Below are 13,989 nucleotides of genomic sequence, written 5' to 3'. Positions count from 1 at the left end.
TTGTTGTCCTCTTATTAAATCACACCTCTGCAGACTATGGAGCAGCAATAACCAAGTGTACTGTGTCTCTTGCTTCCCTCCCTTAGCCACCTCCCCCTCCTTAAAAACTAATTAGGAACTGGTGTAAATGGTCCTGCCTGTCTACTTAGCACAGGAGGGACACTGCCCAGCGCAGAAGGGTCTTGGACACTTCTAATGTGTCTGCTGACATTTCTCAGCAGTGAGCATGTGCTTGTGCAGGGGAATTTCGACTTTATTTCACTCTGGCCCAATACTTTTACGGATTTGGTGGCTGACAAGCTCCCACTCGGCCCTTTATCTATATGATTTTTCTGAAGCAATCTGAGGATATATCACCTCATGTATTTTCAGACCACAGGAGACATATGCAAGAGAGAACGGTGAAGTCAGAGAATAATCTTTGCCACTCCATCTAGTACTGCTCCTCGGGTTCAGGTCTGTTCATCCCCAGTCGATAATAAAAGATGCAGCCCATCTGCTAGGTTTCTGTCACATGTCTGTAGAAGCACAGTTATAGAAGTACTCCTTCTTTGCACTGTCCATGAGTGGGTTTGACTAGACCAAAATAATGCAGAAGAGACACCAAAGCCTGCCTAGAATCGCACTTTGCATCATTTATTCTTTCCTGACGCCTTTCCCAGCCAGAAAAGGGTATCTGAAGGTCAGAAGTGTGAGGCGGGAGAAACCTTGCCTAACTGTAGTGTCAAGGAGAGCTGCCTACAGACATCAGTAACCATACACTGTTCACAATGGCAGCAGTAGAACCTCATGAAATCCAACAGGGACAAATGCAAAGACCCAAATCTCTGAAGGACAAGCTCCTTCCAGCGAAGCAGGGTGGGCACTGCCTGCTCAGCGAGCAGATCTGCCAATAAATTGAGAGAAGTGATTATTCCCCTTTATTCAGGACTTGTTAGACCACACTGACAGCACAGCATCCGTTCTGGGATGCCCAGCAGAAGAAAGACATCATTTAACTGAGGGAGTTCAGGGTAGGCCACCAAGATGTTCAGGGCAGGAGTATTTTGTGAGCTGAAGCTGAAAGACCAGGGTTTGTTCAGCCTAGGGAAGGGATGGCCTGTGGGGACCCAACAGTAGCCCACAGTACCTATGAAGTGATGGCCTGTGGACTCAGAAAAGCAGTCCCCAGCACCGACAGGGTGGTGATCAAGCAGCTGACCAGGCTCATTGCAAAGTGCAGGGTGGGAGAAGAAAATGTAACAGAAATTAAGTTGAAACAAGCGACATTCGGGCTGGCTACATGGAGATAATTTTTCACCTTAAGGACAGTCAAGCAGTGGCACAGACTGCTAGACAGGGTCATGCTGTCTCCTTCCATGGAAGTTTACAAGACCAGTGTGAGGTCAAACTGGATTGTTCAGGGACTTACTTGGTCCGGTTGCTTTTGAGCATGGTTACAATATACTACTCAGCTATTAATCTTCAATCCATAAATAATGGAGAAATGTTCATCAGCATGAAAAAAATAGGCTGGCAATGCTCCCTGCCCACCATTTCAAAGTTCATGAGCCTGCCATTCAGGAAGCTATGCAGTTTAGCAACAAATCTGAACTTCTTACTCATTGAAATTCAAGAGGCTATTAATTTGTTCAAGTACAATTTATTATGACATAAAATGAATTAAAGAAACTTTAATGATGCCTCCACAACATGCCATAATTATCATCTCATATTAAAGAAAGAGAGCTGCCTGGCAGAGCATACATGAGGAATTTCAAAGACTGATATACAGAGATATCTGCAAAGAGAAAACTTGTTTAATTCTTCTAGTACTTACAATCGGCCCATAGACAGCGCTAACAACCTGTTGTTTGGCCAGAGCCATTAGATTGGATGAGCATTTCCAGCATTAAAATACATTAAAGAGGTCTGAAATGGAAATATCTTTACAGCATACCATAGGTCCCTAAACACTATCAAGATACTCTGCAATGCGTAAAGCTGTATCGTCTCTTTTCTTGACCTCATACAGCTTAGGAGGAACCATCTCTGCATGAGAAAAGGAAGAACTCAGCTGTGATTGATACATGAAAGACACTAAATATCCTTCTGGGAAATTAATTTCATTCTGACACTTAAAAAAAAAAAAAAGAAAAAAAAGAAGAAAAAAAAAGGTAAGAATGACAAATTAACACTTGTTAAGATCTCTAAAGAAGATGCAAGTAACTAACTAATCCCTGTAGCAGATTGAAGAAAAAGGAGAAAAGAAAAAAAAGAAGCATTGTGCAATTATTAATATTGACAGAGGAAGGCTAAAAAAAGTGACTCATTTACTTTGCAAGAGTTACAGTGTGTTGTATATTTTTTACCTTCATGACAGGTGGGCTAAAGAAGCTGCCTGAGGTGACAATTAGGAGCCGAAGAGTCACCGAGTCTTTTTTTAGCACTATACAGTGAGAATGAATATTGCACATTCATTTTAAAGTGTCCATGAAAGAGCATTTGAGGTTTTGCCTACTTTTGCTGAGGCTTTTACAACAAAGTAAAAACATTATTTTATTCCATTCAAAGACTGATATGGAGCTATATTAAAACATAAATAATGTTCCGGTCTCCGGCAGCCATTTTCCTCTTCCACTCTTCCCTGTGCTTCCTGCTGGGACTCCTCGGCTGCTGCTGAACAGTACTGTTTTCCACAAACAGATCCACTGGAGTTAATAGGATTATTTATGGAACAAGGTTCTGCCAAACATGACTAAAAAATTCAGGATCTGCCTCTTAGCATATAAAATAATGAAAAATGACACATGCACTTAAAAGTAAGCAAATGAGCATTGAAAGGAAAGCTGGGCATGTCTAAGTCTTTATGGAGCTGGAGCCCTGGAAAATAAAAAAGAGCAGCTCCAAGTTGCTTCAGCAAGCTTGAATTAGTGCTGTAAGACTGTCCAGTGATATATTGCTCCTTGGAATAATTTTCCTTTGACATTTTTTCTGCCAGGAAGCAGGTTATTGCATGGAAGGTGACAAAGAGGAGCCTCCAATACTTGATCTGCCTGCCAGTGCTCTCAGCACAGAGGGAGCAGGTCAGTCACAGTTCTCTGCAAAAGGAGGAGAAGAATAAGGTCCTGACATTGCTCTTAAGGCAAAGAAAGGACTGGCAGGTAGACTAATGAGATTCTGCAGATGATGAAAAAGAAGCTTGTCCATCTCTCTCAGGTGCTTTATAGTAGTCCTCATTACCATGTTCTCAAAGTGCCTTGCAGTTCTAATGCCCATTTTTGTCCCCACTTCTATAGCACAGAAAGACCTCTAACATCATTTTACAGATGATGTCAGGGAAACTAATGGCACATCTGCAGCCTGGTGGTGGGTAGATCCACTGAGGTGCAGAGCAGAAATCCCAGGGAGGTGGAGGTTTGTGCACAAGTATATCCCCATAGCGATGTGCCCAAGCCAGAAAGCTGTACTTATGGGCCCTGCATAGCAAACACACACAGAGGACTTTCTGACCTTCCCCTGGCCCAGCTGCCGCCACTTTTGGCATCTGCACTGTGCTTCTCTGCACATCCAGCTGTGATCTGGCAAAGGAGAAGTATCACTGCTGCCTGCAGAAGCTCACTGGCATCCATGAGGGGCGAACGTGGGGAAGGACAGAGATGCACTGTGGTTCTCCCTCACATCCCGTCAGGACCTCAAATTCCTCCATCACACCTGACATTTACATAGGACTTACTTGCTCTTTGAAGGATTCAAAGAAACTTTACAAGCCACAGTTGAAGTCCCAACAGATGTAAAGCTACCCAAATTAAAATCTGGCCAGTGTACCAGAAGACTCTGACCTGCGTAGGAAAAGAAAGTGCTAACAGATTTGTCTTATCCTGCCCACCCTGACAGATTGCGTGTCTTTCACTCAGAAAGGCTCTTCTGGCTGCTGCCACCCTTGTGACGATGCTGGGATATGGTTCACTGATGGGTTAGAGAAGAAAAATTTTAGATATTGAAAAAAGATTTAAATCTATTGAATACTGTACAATCAAAGCAGAAAGAAAAGTCATGCTCCACCAACGTATTTCATTTTTCTTACCTCTACTACAATTTTCCTTACCCTTTTGACTCACATGACATGGTTTAGCATGATATAATTTATCAGCAAATGACATATCCTGTAATTTTGCACCTGCCTGAGATGAAAAAACCAATTACCTTTTGGACTAAGCTGACCGCAGTTTAGGCATAACAACCCCCCCTCCCCCCCAAAAAAAACCTGCCTGTGGAAGCGTGCAATACTATTTTACCTTTCATGGTCACCTTTCTTTGCTGTTTTTAAGATGGACCACAAAGGTAAAGCACAATCTGTTAAATGGTGCCAAACCAAGTAATGAAGACCACATCTTGACTAACTTTGCTTGTCCAGGTGAAGTGCAAAATGCCTGGAAACCGAAGAGCTCTCAAAGGAGGTTTTTGTACTGTCTCTGAAAAAGTACCTATGTGATATTTTACCAGCATGTTTTGTGTGTGCTCCAAGCTGAGCAGAAGTCTCATTAGGGCTCATTAGTTCACGCTCAGTGCTAACCAATCTTATTGTAACTCCTGATTAGCTTGGCAGGTGGGTAAAATGACCTTGCCCCTGCTTGCAGCGTAGTGTGTGGTGTGCCCTTGGAGAGAGAGCGCCGCCCAGCCAGGCTCGGGGAGATCACTCTTGCTTGTCTAAATACAAAGCTAGAGAATAGTGCTTTGCTCCCTCCCAAACCACAGCAGCTCTGGGAAGTGAAGAGAAGGCTGCTTGACCACATGTGGATGCCCTCTTCAGAATGCAGGAAGGCTTAAAATTTCCTTACAGATCCTGCATTCCAGAATGATCGGTTAAATCCACATTGCAGTGCTGTCCTCATGAGCCACCTGTGCTTGTTTGCTGCTCTCCACAAGCAAAGCAGTTTGTATCTACTCAGGGTATGATGCTACTGCTGGGACCATTTTAATCTGTCCAACCCTTCCATGCATGGTAGTGTAACCATAAGGGTCAGTGAAGATTTATTCACAAACTGTATGGACATTCACCAAACTTTCAAGGATTTCTATGTTTGTGCTCCCACAGTCCCCATAAACATTTCATCATCTATGCAAAAACCATGAAGCAAGCCTGATTGCAACAATGGATCCATTGAGTACATGTCAACATCCCATTTATACCAGCTGAAAATTAGTGTGACAATAAAAGAAATGGAAAAGTACCAACAGGATACAGCTAACGTTATGGAATATGAAGGGATATAAGTGAGAAGCACATAGTCCATATTGACCTTGGCTTCAGTGCAGCAATACCAGAGTACCACTGCTGAAGATTTGGACTGCAGCAGTCTGGATAAACAGCTTGCCTCTGGATCTGAGAAGCAACAGTGAGACATCAAAAAGGCAATAAATCTCAGAGAATGGTGGTAGGGATGTGCTGCTGGGCTCCAATGTAATCAGCTTTTATGGAGAGCTTTCCATTGCTTGCTCTTTAGGCCTAATTGCAAGACATTATCTGGCCAAACAGTGTATGAAGTAGCAGGTAATAATGGTTGCCTGCAGGAACCTCAGGTAGTGCAGCACATGAGATAAGGAGCTATTCTTACCTTGCTTATTACCCAGGAGCTGATTCAAGGAGTAGTTACAGTTGAGCCATTAAGTCACTGGTCACCCTAATAGAGCTCAATTCCAATTCATTATAGAAGTGATTTTACCAAATGCTAGCAGTGACACTGAACTGTGGGAAAAGGATTGAATTTTGAATGAGGAAAAAAATGACCTAAAAAGAATCTATTGGGGAAAAAAAAAAAAAAAGGAATTAACATCTTTAGTCTCTGCATGTTGTTATGCAACCTTGCTGTACTGGCATAACAGTATGCACACCCTATGCCTAAAGAAAAAAGGATGAGTAATAGTCAAGGTACACAATCCACTGTAAAGGTCTATAACGTTTTGGGGAAATAGAAACCCAGATCAAATATACCATTCCAATAGAATATTTGGCCAAATCTAAAGCTAGTGTCAGCTGAAAGAGCACCAGAAAGTCATTCAGCTTCTGGGCAGAAAGCATGCCTGCTGAAGCAGGAAAACATTCCCAAGGCTGATCGTGGCCAATATTCACACTTTCACATCCTGCCACAAACTCTGGTTTTCATCACTGACAGACCACAGCTGTTGTAGGGAGCATTCTCCAATGTGTGTAGGAGAAGGTGGCATTTCTGCCATGTATGAAGGTGACAGCACCAAAGTTAAGCATCTGTAAATAGCTTCTGTTTCATCCCTTTTCTTCTTCGTCTTCAGTTGATCTGTCAGAGAGTAAAGTGGCACATTTCCGACAGCAGGGTGAGGCAGAGAAGTAAATACTATTTGATCTTCAGATCCCATGGTGAGATTGGAGTTCCAGATCGATTAAAGAAAAATCAAGCATTTCCCAGATGCAAAACTCTGAATCCACCCCATTTTGCAAAAAGGTTGAAACAATAGATCCCACACTCCCAGCTGTACTTGACTTCTTAGCTCAACCTAATTCTGAAGCAGATGCCACCTTCAAAAGGAACTGACTATGGCACAGCACAGGGTAGAAGGCTGGATGCAGAGGAAGGTCCAGCATTCAAGCTTTCTTCCATCTATTTTTCAGTGCATCTTCCCAGAAAGAAGATGCAGAGGATGATTAATTCCACAAACATCATTAAAAGAGGAAGAGGGGCACATGATCACACTGAGATATGTCCATCTGGTGGTAAGAATATCCCTTAGGAAGCTGGTGACAGGGACTACTCTGTGCTGAGTGGAATCAGAGAGCCAGTGAGGGCAGATAATAGAATTACACTAGTTAACTTCAGCTCCACGTGAGCAGTAACCTATTGCAGAAACCAAGTGGCAGGTCTAACACACCTCAAATCAAGTAGTTGAGTTACTAATGGCGATATGTAAGCATATTAACTACTTAAAATGTCCTCCAATCCAAAGAATAGGTGTAATATCAATACCTTAAAAAAGGTTCCAGGGAGATCTGAGGAATCACAAGCCTGTAATCATGACAACACTGGGCAAATTAGCAGAAACTGTAACAAAGGATGTAGCTACAGAGCATGGAAAAATGCCAGATATGTGAGAAACTGCTGAAGGAAATCCAGACTTGCAGAAAAAGGGGTTCTAATTGATACAGTCTGTTTGCATTTCCAAGACGTTTTCGACAAAATTCTTCATTGAAGTCAAACAGGTCAGGGGGAAAAGGGACAGTTCTGACCTGGGGAAAACAAAAAATAGCTAGGACACAGGGGTCACAGAGAAGATGCTGAAAAAAAATAGCTGATTTAGCAGAATTTGGTACAAGTCTACAAAATGAAGAGTGGCATGGAAATGATGGTTTGGAACCAATTTTTTCAATATCTCTTTCATTTCAAGAACTATGTGTCATCAAATGAAGCCGGGAGAGCTGTTTAACACAACAGATAGCAGATCTGTGTAACTCCTTCTTAAGGTGTATTGTGGGTGCAACAGTGGACACTGATTCAAGGAAAAATTCGGTGATTACCTCAAAGAGAGATGATTTTGAGTTGCTAAATGAACAAGCCACCAGAGACTTAGGAAATCCCCAGATATGTATGAAGCTGGAGGCTGAGAGAATATGAAGGGAAGGTATCACATAAGTTTGACTGCTTTATGTATCCATTTATGAGCACTTCTGGAGACAGAATAGCAAAACCTTGATGTGAACATTGTCACCAGCTTTAGGCATGGAAGGCCTTACATTGGCTCGTCCTGACTTTAGGAGAATTAGCTTTCCACAGTAGCTGAAGATCTTTTACTATGTTAATTGAAATACTTTATTTATGTTAATCTCTGACGTTTTCTCTTCAACATATTCACTGTTTTGTATAGATGCATAGTACTGCAATATGCTGGTACTGATAATTCTAGAAATGGGAGACACTTTCTAGCAGTGAGCTCTTGAGTCATATATCCTTACTGCCTCCAGATTCACGTAAGGACAGTGGCTCATTACAGAGAGTTGAAATCATTGCTTGCCAAGTACATGTCTAATTTTATGAATTTGAATTGTTTCATGCATACCAAAATCACAACTCATGCTTAAACTTGGATACTAGCTTGAGTATATTCCTTGGTTGGGGAATTCCACTGCCTTAGGACAGCTTGCCCTGTTCTGAAGAAACGCATCAAAGAAAATTATTTTTGCTTCTCCTTTATTAAGCTAATCAACTTCTGAGCACCAAGAAATGTCTGATCTCTTGGTGCAAAGAGTAAACGGGAAAAAAATGTTTCTGTTATCATTTCTTCAAGTCTGCTTGCAAAAGGAAGCAAGACCATCTGAACTAAGATGTAGAACAACTACAGCCTTGCCTTAAGTGGTATTACTAGCAAATTATCACAAGTAAAAAATCATCAGAGCAAATTCAGCTCTGAAACACATGTGTTCCCTCCCCTAGGTTCTCTCACAGAAACACAGTACCATAGGACATGGCATGGTCTTTTGGTGATTTCTTTATTTTTCAGAGTGGTAGTGAAATTAATTTTCAAATTGTCTTTGCTTTGGAGGCTTTCACAAAATTTCAGTGTTCAGTGAAATAGTGAGATAAAATGTAAAAAAAAAAAAAAAAGCGCCTTTTTTTTTTTTTTTTTCTGTCCTAAAAGCTATATGTGGTCATGAAAAGGATAGAGATGTTTTTAGGAATTACAGAATTCCCTGACAGCAAAGAGCTTAGCAAGTAAAATGTTGAGAAGAAAATGCCTTGATTTGGTACTTCTGTTGTATTTTACTTCTTTCATTAATGATTCACTGAATTTTAGTGGCTTCCCAAAATAATGTGCTGACAGCAGTCTGTATTGAAACCATATATGAACTACTACATTTCCCTGCAGAGCTCTGCAATTGCCTCTGAGTCCCACTGTATACCCAGTGATCATGCCTTTTGCTGACCTTAAATAGGGACCAAGTATCATGCTAGACTATGGACTTCCTGTTCATTAATATTTGCCTTAGGGTTTTGTTTTGTTTTGTTTTAGCCTAATTTTTACTTAGTTCATGGAGTCTGTGAGTCATTTTGTCAATAAATGATGATGGCATTTTGTATATGTGGCACTTTTTGCCTTGTTGTGGCTAACAACTGTATTAGCAGAACACTATTTGTCCATAGACTCTGGGAAACTCTGTAGAAACAAGTTTTCATACACAATACTTTCCTTTCCAAGGTTGCTTCAACTTCTAGAAGACTCCCTTGACTTGGGTACATCAAGCTCTAACTAATGAGGTGGTTTTGTTCCCTGAAACCAAGGTGCTCAATACTATTCAGTCTATCCTATTAATGCTCATGTTTCTCTATTTAAAAGAAATAAAAAAAAAAATTAAAAAATATCATAGTTCAATTTCTAATAAAATCTACCTTTTACACCTTCAATTTTTTTTTTTGTTTCCTTTTCCTTTGAGACCTTCTCACTACCATTGATGCTCCAAGCCCTGGCCAGCTGTGGTTCCCATCTCCCAGGGGCTGCAGGACCTGTCTCAGGAGGTAGCACACTGATGCATGCACAGCCTCCATCATATGGAGGTTTGTCACATCTCCCTCATCTGTTTATGGAAAGTGTGGAGCTCAGCAGCACACAAAGGATCAGAGCTCCATGTTGCCAGCTCCATTTTCAGACATTTTACTCCCTAGCTTTGCATACTCATTATTTTATTCCTATGTGGTGCCCCTCCAGAGCTGCCTTAGCAATCTGTCAGCTTATGTAATCGTCTGAACATGAATTGAAACACAGTGTATGCATACTGGAGGCAGGGCTTGATGAAGGATCACATAATAAGGGAACGAGATAAAAAAAGTCTGCATTTCATAGAGAGGCAGAAAGAAAAGGAAGGTTGGTGACAAAGAGTTAACATTCAGACTCCTCAAAGAATTACATCATTGGGTTGGCAGTTTCTAATGAATTCAGTGGTTCTATTTAGCAGTGAAAATGCTGTTTGCTGCTTGGCATTTCAGTGCTTACATAATTTATAGTCTATTATTTGATAATGTATTGAAGCAGGTTGTTGTCTTTGGCACCATCAAAGGTGTCTGCTAATTCACTGCTTGACCTTCTCTGCATGCATGTAAAATGGAAAAGAAGCGGCGCAGGGCACCCTGCGACAATTCCAAAAATGGCTCATTGTTCAGTTTGATTTGGATGAGCCTTACCACCAAACTATAGTTCTACTTATCTATGTCTGGAAAAAGTAAAAAAGAGGTGGTAAACCAGTATTTTAAAAGACTGGCATGCTTCTGTTCTGTTTGTCTTCTCGAGGCAAGTATCATTTTGTAAGCTAGGTAGTGAAAATGTCCTGGCATTAGGGTGTAACCGGTACACACCGTGCTTCTACCTAACCCATGTCTGTGTAGCCAAAGGTGTCCTGTCCTGAGTGTTCAAAGTTGTTCATCACTGAAAACAAGAGGAGATATGCTAACAACAAGCACACATGTGGTAATAAGAAGGACTCTGCTTCTATACGGGAACATTTTCAGAAATATTTCAGCTTTTGAATGCTGAACACAAAGAGTTTGCATCCCGTTTTCCAAGAAGTTTAAAATGTTAGATAAAATGGATCTACAGATCATCTGGAAGGCACCAAAGTACCGAGAAAACAGATAGAAATATCAGTCCTGGAGAACGTTTTGCTTCATCCATTCCCTGTAATGGGAAGGACAGAATGTATTGCTAGAACGTGAAGAAATGAAGAAAGCTCTAAGGGTGTCCATTGACAGGGGCTCCCCAGTAGTGACTCAGCTGCTCAGCATACCCTGCAGGGAGCATGTAGAAGACAATTTGCACATGCCACAAAGTCGAAGTTTTCTTCAAGCAAGAAGCAATCATTTTTAAGAACCAGCAGATTCCCATTACTTCACTTTGGACTGCAAAAGTAGGGACTCTATATGCAGATATAGAAAAAAAATATGAATTGATACCTACATTACTGTGCTGGTGCAGGCTCACAGAAGGGAACATATGAAAGTTTACATGAGGTGACAGAGCTGTCACTTGTCCTTCACAGGCTTCACCCTACAGCCCACACTACACCTGCTGCTGTTCAACTGCCCCAATTTGAAAGCACATTCCAATATTTCTTTTCCTTGTTCATTTCAATTTTGTGTCTAACTTTGTAGAAAAATAAGTAGAACAACATACTGGAAGAGGCAAGGAAAATTTAAATAAGTTGTTAGTGCCAAAGTCATTGAAAGGGTTATTTAATCAGAGATGCCTGGTAGGGGCATAAGATGGAGAAGGCTACATTGTGGCAGGGTTTCCTTGATGCTCTTTTCCCCAAGCATGACTTTTTTTTCTCCCTGTGAGTCACTTTTATGTTTTAGAGAGGCAGTTGTGAGCTGCAAATACATGTTAACTGGAATTGATCAAGGACAAAATGAATAATTTACTTTCTGAATAAGAGATCATCTGTATCGCTGAAGACTTTTTTTAGCAAAGATTTTTTTCCCTAATCTTACAGCCATCCTGTTTCCGTGGTATTTACATGTGGCAAGAGTGCTGCTTTGTTTCTAAACTGCCACATCTCAGTAGAAGTGCCCACCTTTTTTTTTGTTTCAGTGCTTCTGATGTTAAAGAGCATGAATTATTCACAAAGAATTCCATACATCTTCAAAACATTTCTGTTAAATAAAACTGCATATTTAATTCCCACCTCCCCCCCCCCCCCTTGATTATCCACAATGAGGAATAATGATTTGGATTGTTGAAGATGATGAATTCCAAGCAGCTCTCTACATATGGCTACACCCACTCCCCTGCTTTTTGTCAGACCTATTCCCAGGTCTGACATTTTGTGCTACTTTGGTACAATTTATAATCTTATATATTGTTATATTACATCTATTTCTGTGATAGCAGTATCAAAAGGTTTTTAATAGTCAAAACAAAAAAGAAAAACAACCCGAAGTAAAAGGTTGAATAAGATATGAGAATTCTCCAGGCAATCAAAGACGGAAATAACTAAACACAGATAACTTAACTAAATACAAAATATATATAAGTATAGTCATCACAGACATAAAGTAAATATCAAAGTTATGTGTATTGACTGCACTCTTAAAATTTTTGGCTTGGAAGTTCAATACATTAAATTATTCAAACATTTTTGGCCTTGTGGATATCTCAAGCTTTGCTGTATTTGTATTTTTTTTTAAATACAGTTTTATACTTCCAGCATTCCCCTTCGAAGCTGAGGAGAGCTGTACTGCTGTGTAAAAATAAAAAGGTCAAATAAGCAGTCATCATTTTTTTCACAGCTTGTGGCTACAGAAAATTTCTCTGTGGGGCAAGCTCAGTTCCCTGAGTTCTATTAAACTCCAACCCCACCTAAAAAATCTGTTCCCTCTTCAGTCTGGGTTAACTTTTTGTCAATCTGGGCACATTTTGCACAAAGCTGGAAGAATCAGTATTGAGACTTTGCTACTCTAGTACCTAAAGAATACTGGCATCTAATCCAAACCACTTATGATAGGTGATGGATAATGAGGTGTAGAAATCACCTTACAGAGAAGATCTGGTAAGCGGTGAGTGCACTTGTCTTGGACTAGGTCACTGAAGTTCTGCAGCAGCTCTGGGGACTGAACCCAGGCATCCTACATCCCAGTCCAGCATCCTGACTCCCTCTTACCAAACAGAATCCCATTCCTGTTAAAAAGATGGAGTTTTTTTCAGTAGGTGGAAAAAAGAGAAATGTGTTCCCAGAACAGAAAAATCATGCAAAGACAAATCTAGAAGACAGCCTGTCTGGCATAGCTTCAGACTGTTGTCTGGGTGCATAGCAAACTGCCTTTCCTAGAAAGAGCAAGAACGCTGTTCGAGAAAGCACTAAACAGTCATGGAAAATAGAACTTAAACTGCTGTCTCTGCCCTAGAGATATTCCCCCTGTTCAGACCAGAAGTGTATAAAATGCAAAACAGAGGAAGGATCTGTGGGAAGAACCATGACATCCACCTATGCATTGTAGGAGGGGTTTATGCTACATTTGCAGCACCTCTGAAGTAAGCTGCTAAATACGGAGCAACTCAGATTTACCAGCATGAAACCCTCCAGTTTCAGGAGCCAATGTGTGGTATGTGAAGTGTGGTGAAGGCAGTCTAGTGAGATACACAGCAAGGCAGAGAAGGTGATTAGCATAGAGTGACTCAGATCATTGGCCTTGCTGAATTTCTAACAAAGAATCTGGCACAAACATGAATTCGAGGAAAACAAAGTCTGTATCCAGAACTAGTGACAGATGCTAAAAGATGAAGAACTGGAAGTCGAAGAGGAGGGTGGTATTATCCATCACATTGGGAAAAAAAAAAAAAAAGGAAAAGTAGAATAATACCATTGCCAAGAGCAATAACTGAAACACCAGAGGTCCAACAGAAATGTTGCATAAGCACTATGACCCTAAAAAAATTTAGCCAAAAGAGACCTACCATGTATTTACACAAAAACGAGTACCAAGACTTCTCAGTTTAGAAGTGAAAAAACTTTCTCATTTACGAGTAGTTTTGGAGATGACTCACTACCAGCCTAGGATTCCAGTTACAGGAGATTTTGCTGAGAGAGCACTTCTTTCTCTCCAAAGAGGCACCTCCAAATACTACCAACTCACTTGGGCCACTCAAGTGAACTGAAAAAACAACAAAATCACAGTTTTGGAATAAAAAAAAACCCAAAAACCCAACCCAAAACCCAACCAACCAACCAACCAAGAAAAATAAATCCCAAACTAAAACAAACAGACAAACAAAAAAACCCACAGAAAAACAAAAAAAACTGAAACTCAACAAAAAAACCCAACCAACCAATCAAATAATATCAAACCCACAACCTCCACACACGCACTCTCAAAGAAATAGGTTTAAACTAAAGACAGCCGTGAAGAGTGAGAAAGGAAGAGGTGCAAGGAGAATGTGAAATAGAGCCATCTGTAATCCCCAGTGCTGCAGCTATTTCAGGAAGAAAGGAGTGAG

The sequence above is a fragment of the Empidonax traillii genome, unplaced genomic scaffold (genome assembly GCF_003031625.1).
Source record: "Empidonax traillii isolate 1590-97213 ecotype Southwest subspecies unplaced genomic scaffold, ASM303162v1 scaffold275:size1536655, whole genome shotgun sequence".
In the NCBI taxonomy this organism is placed as follows: Eukaryota; Metazoa; Chordata; class Aves; order Passeriformes; family Tyrannidae; genus Empidonax; species Empidonax traillii.
The sequence above is the reverse complement of the archived record's forward strand: the minus strand, read 5'-3'. Positions refer to the sequence as shown.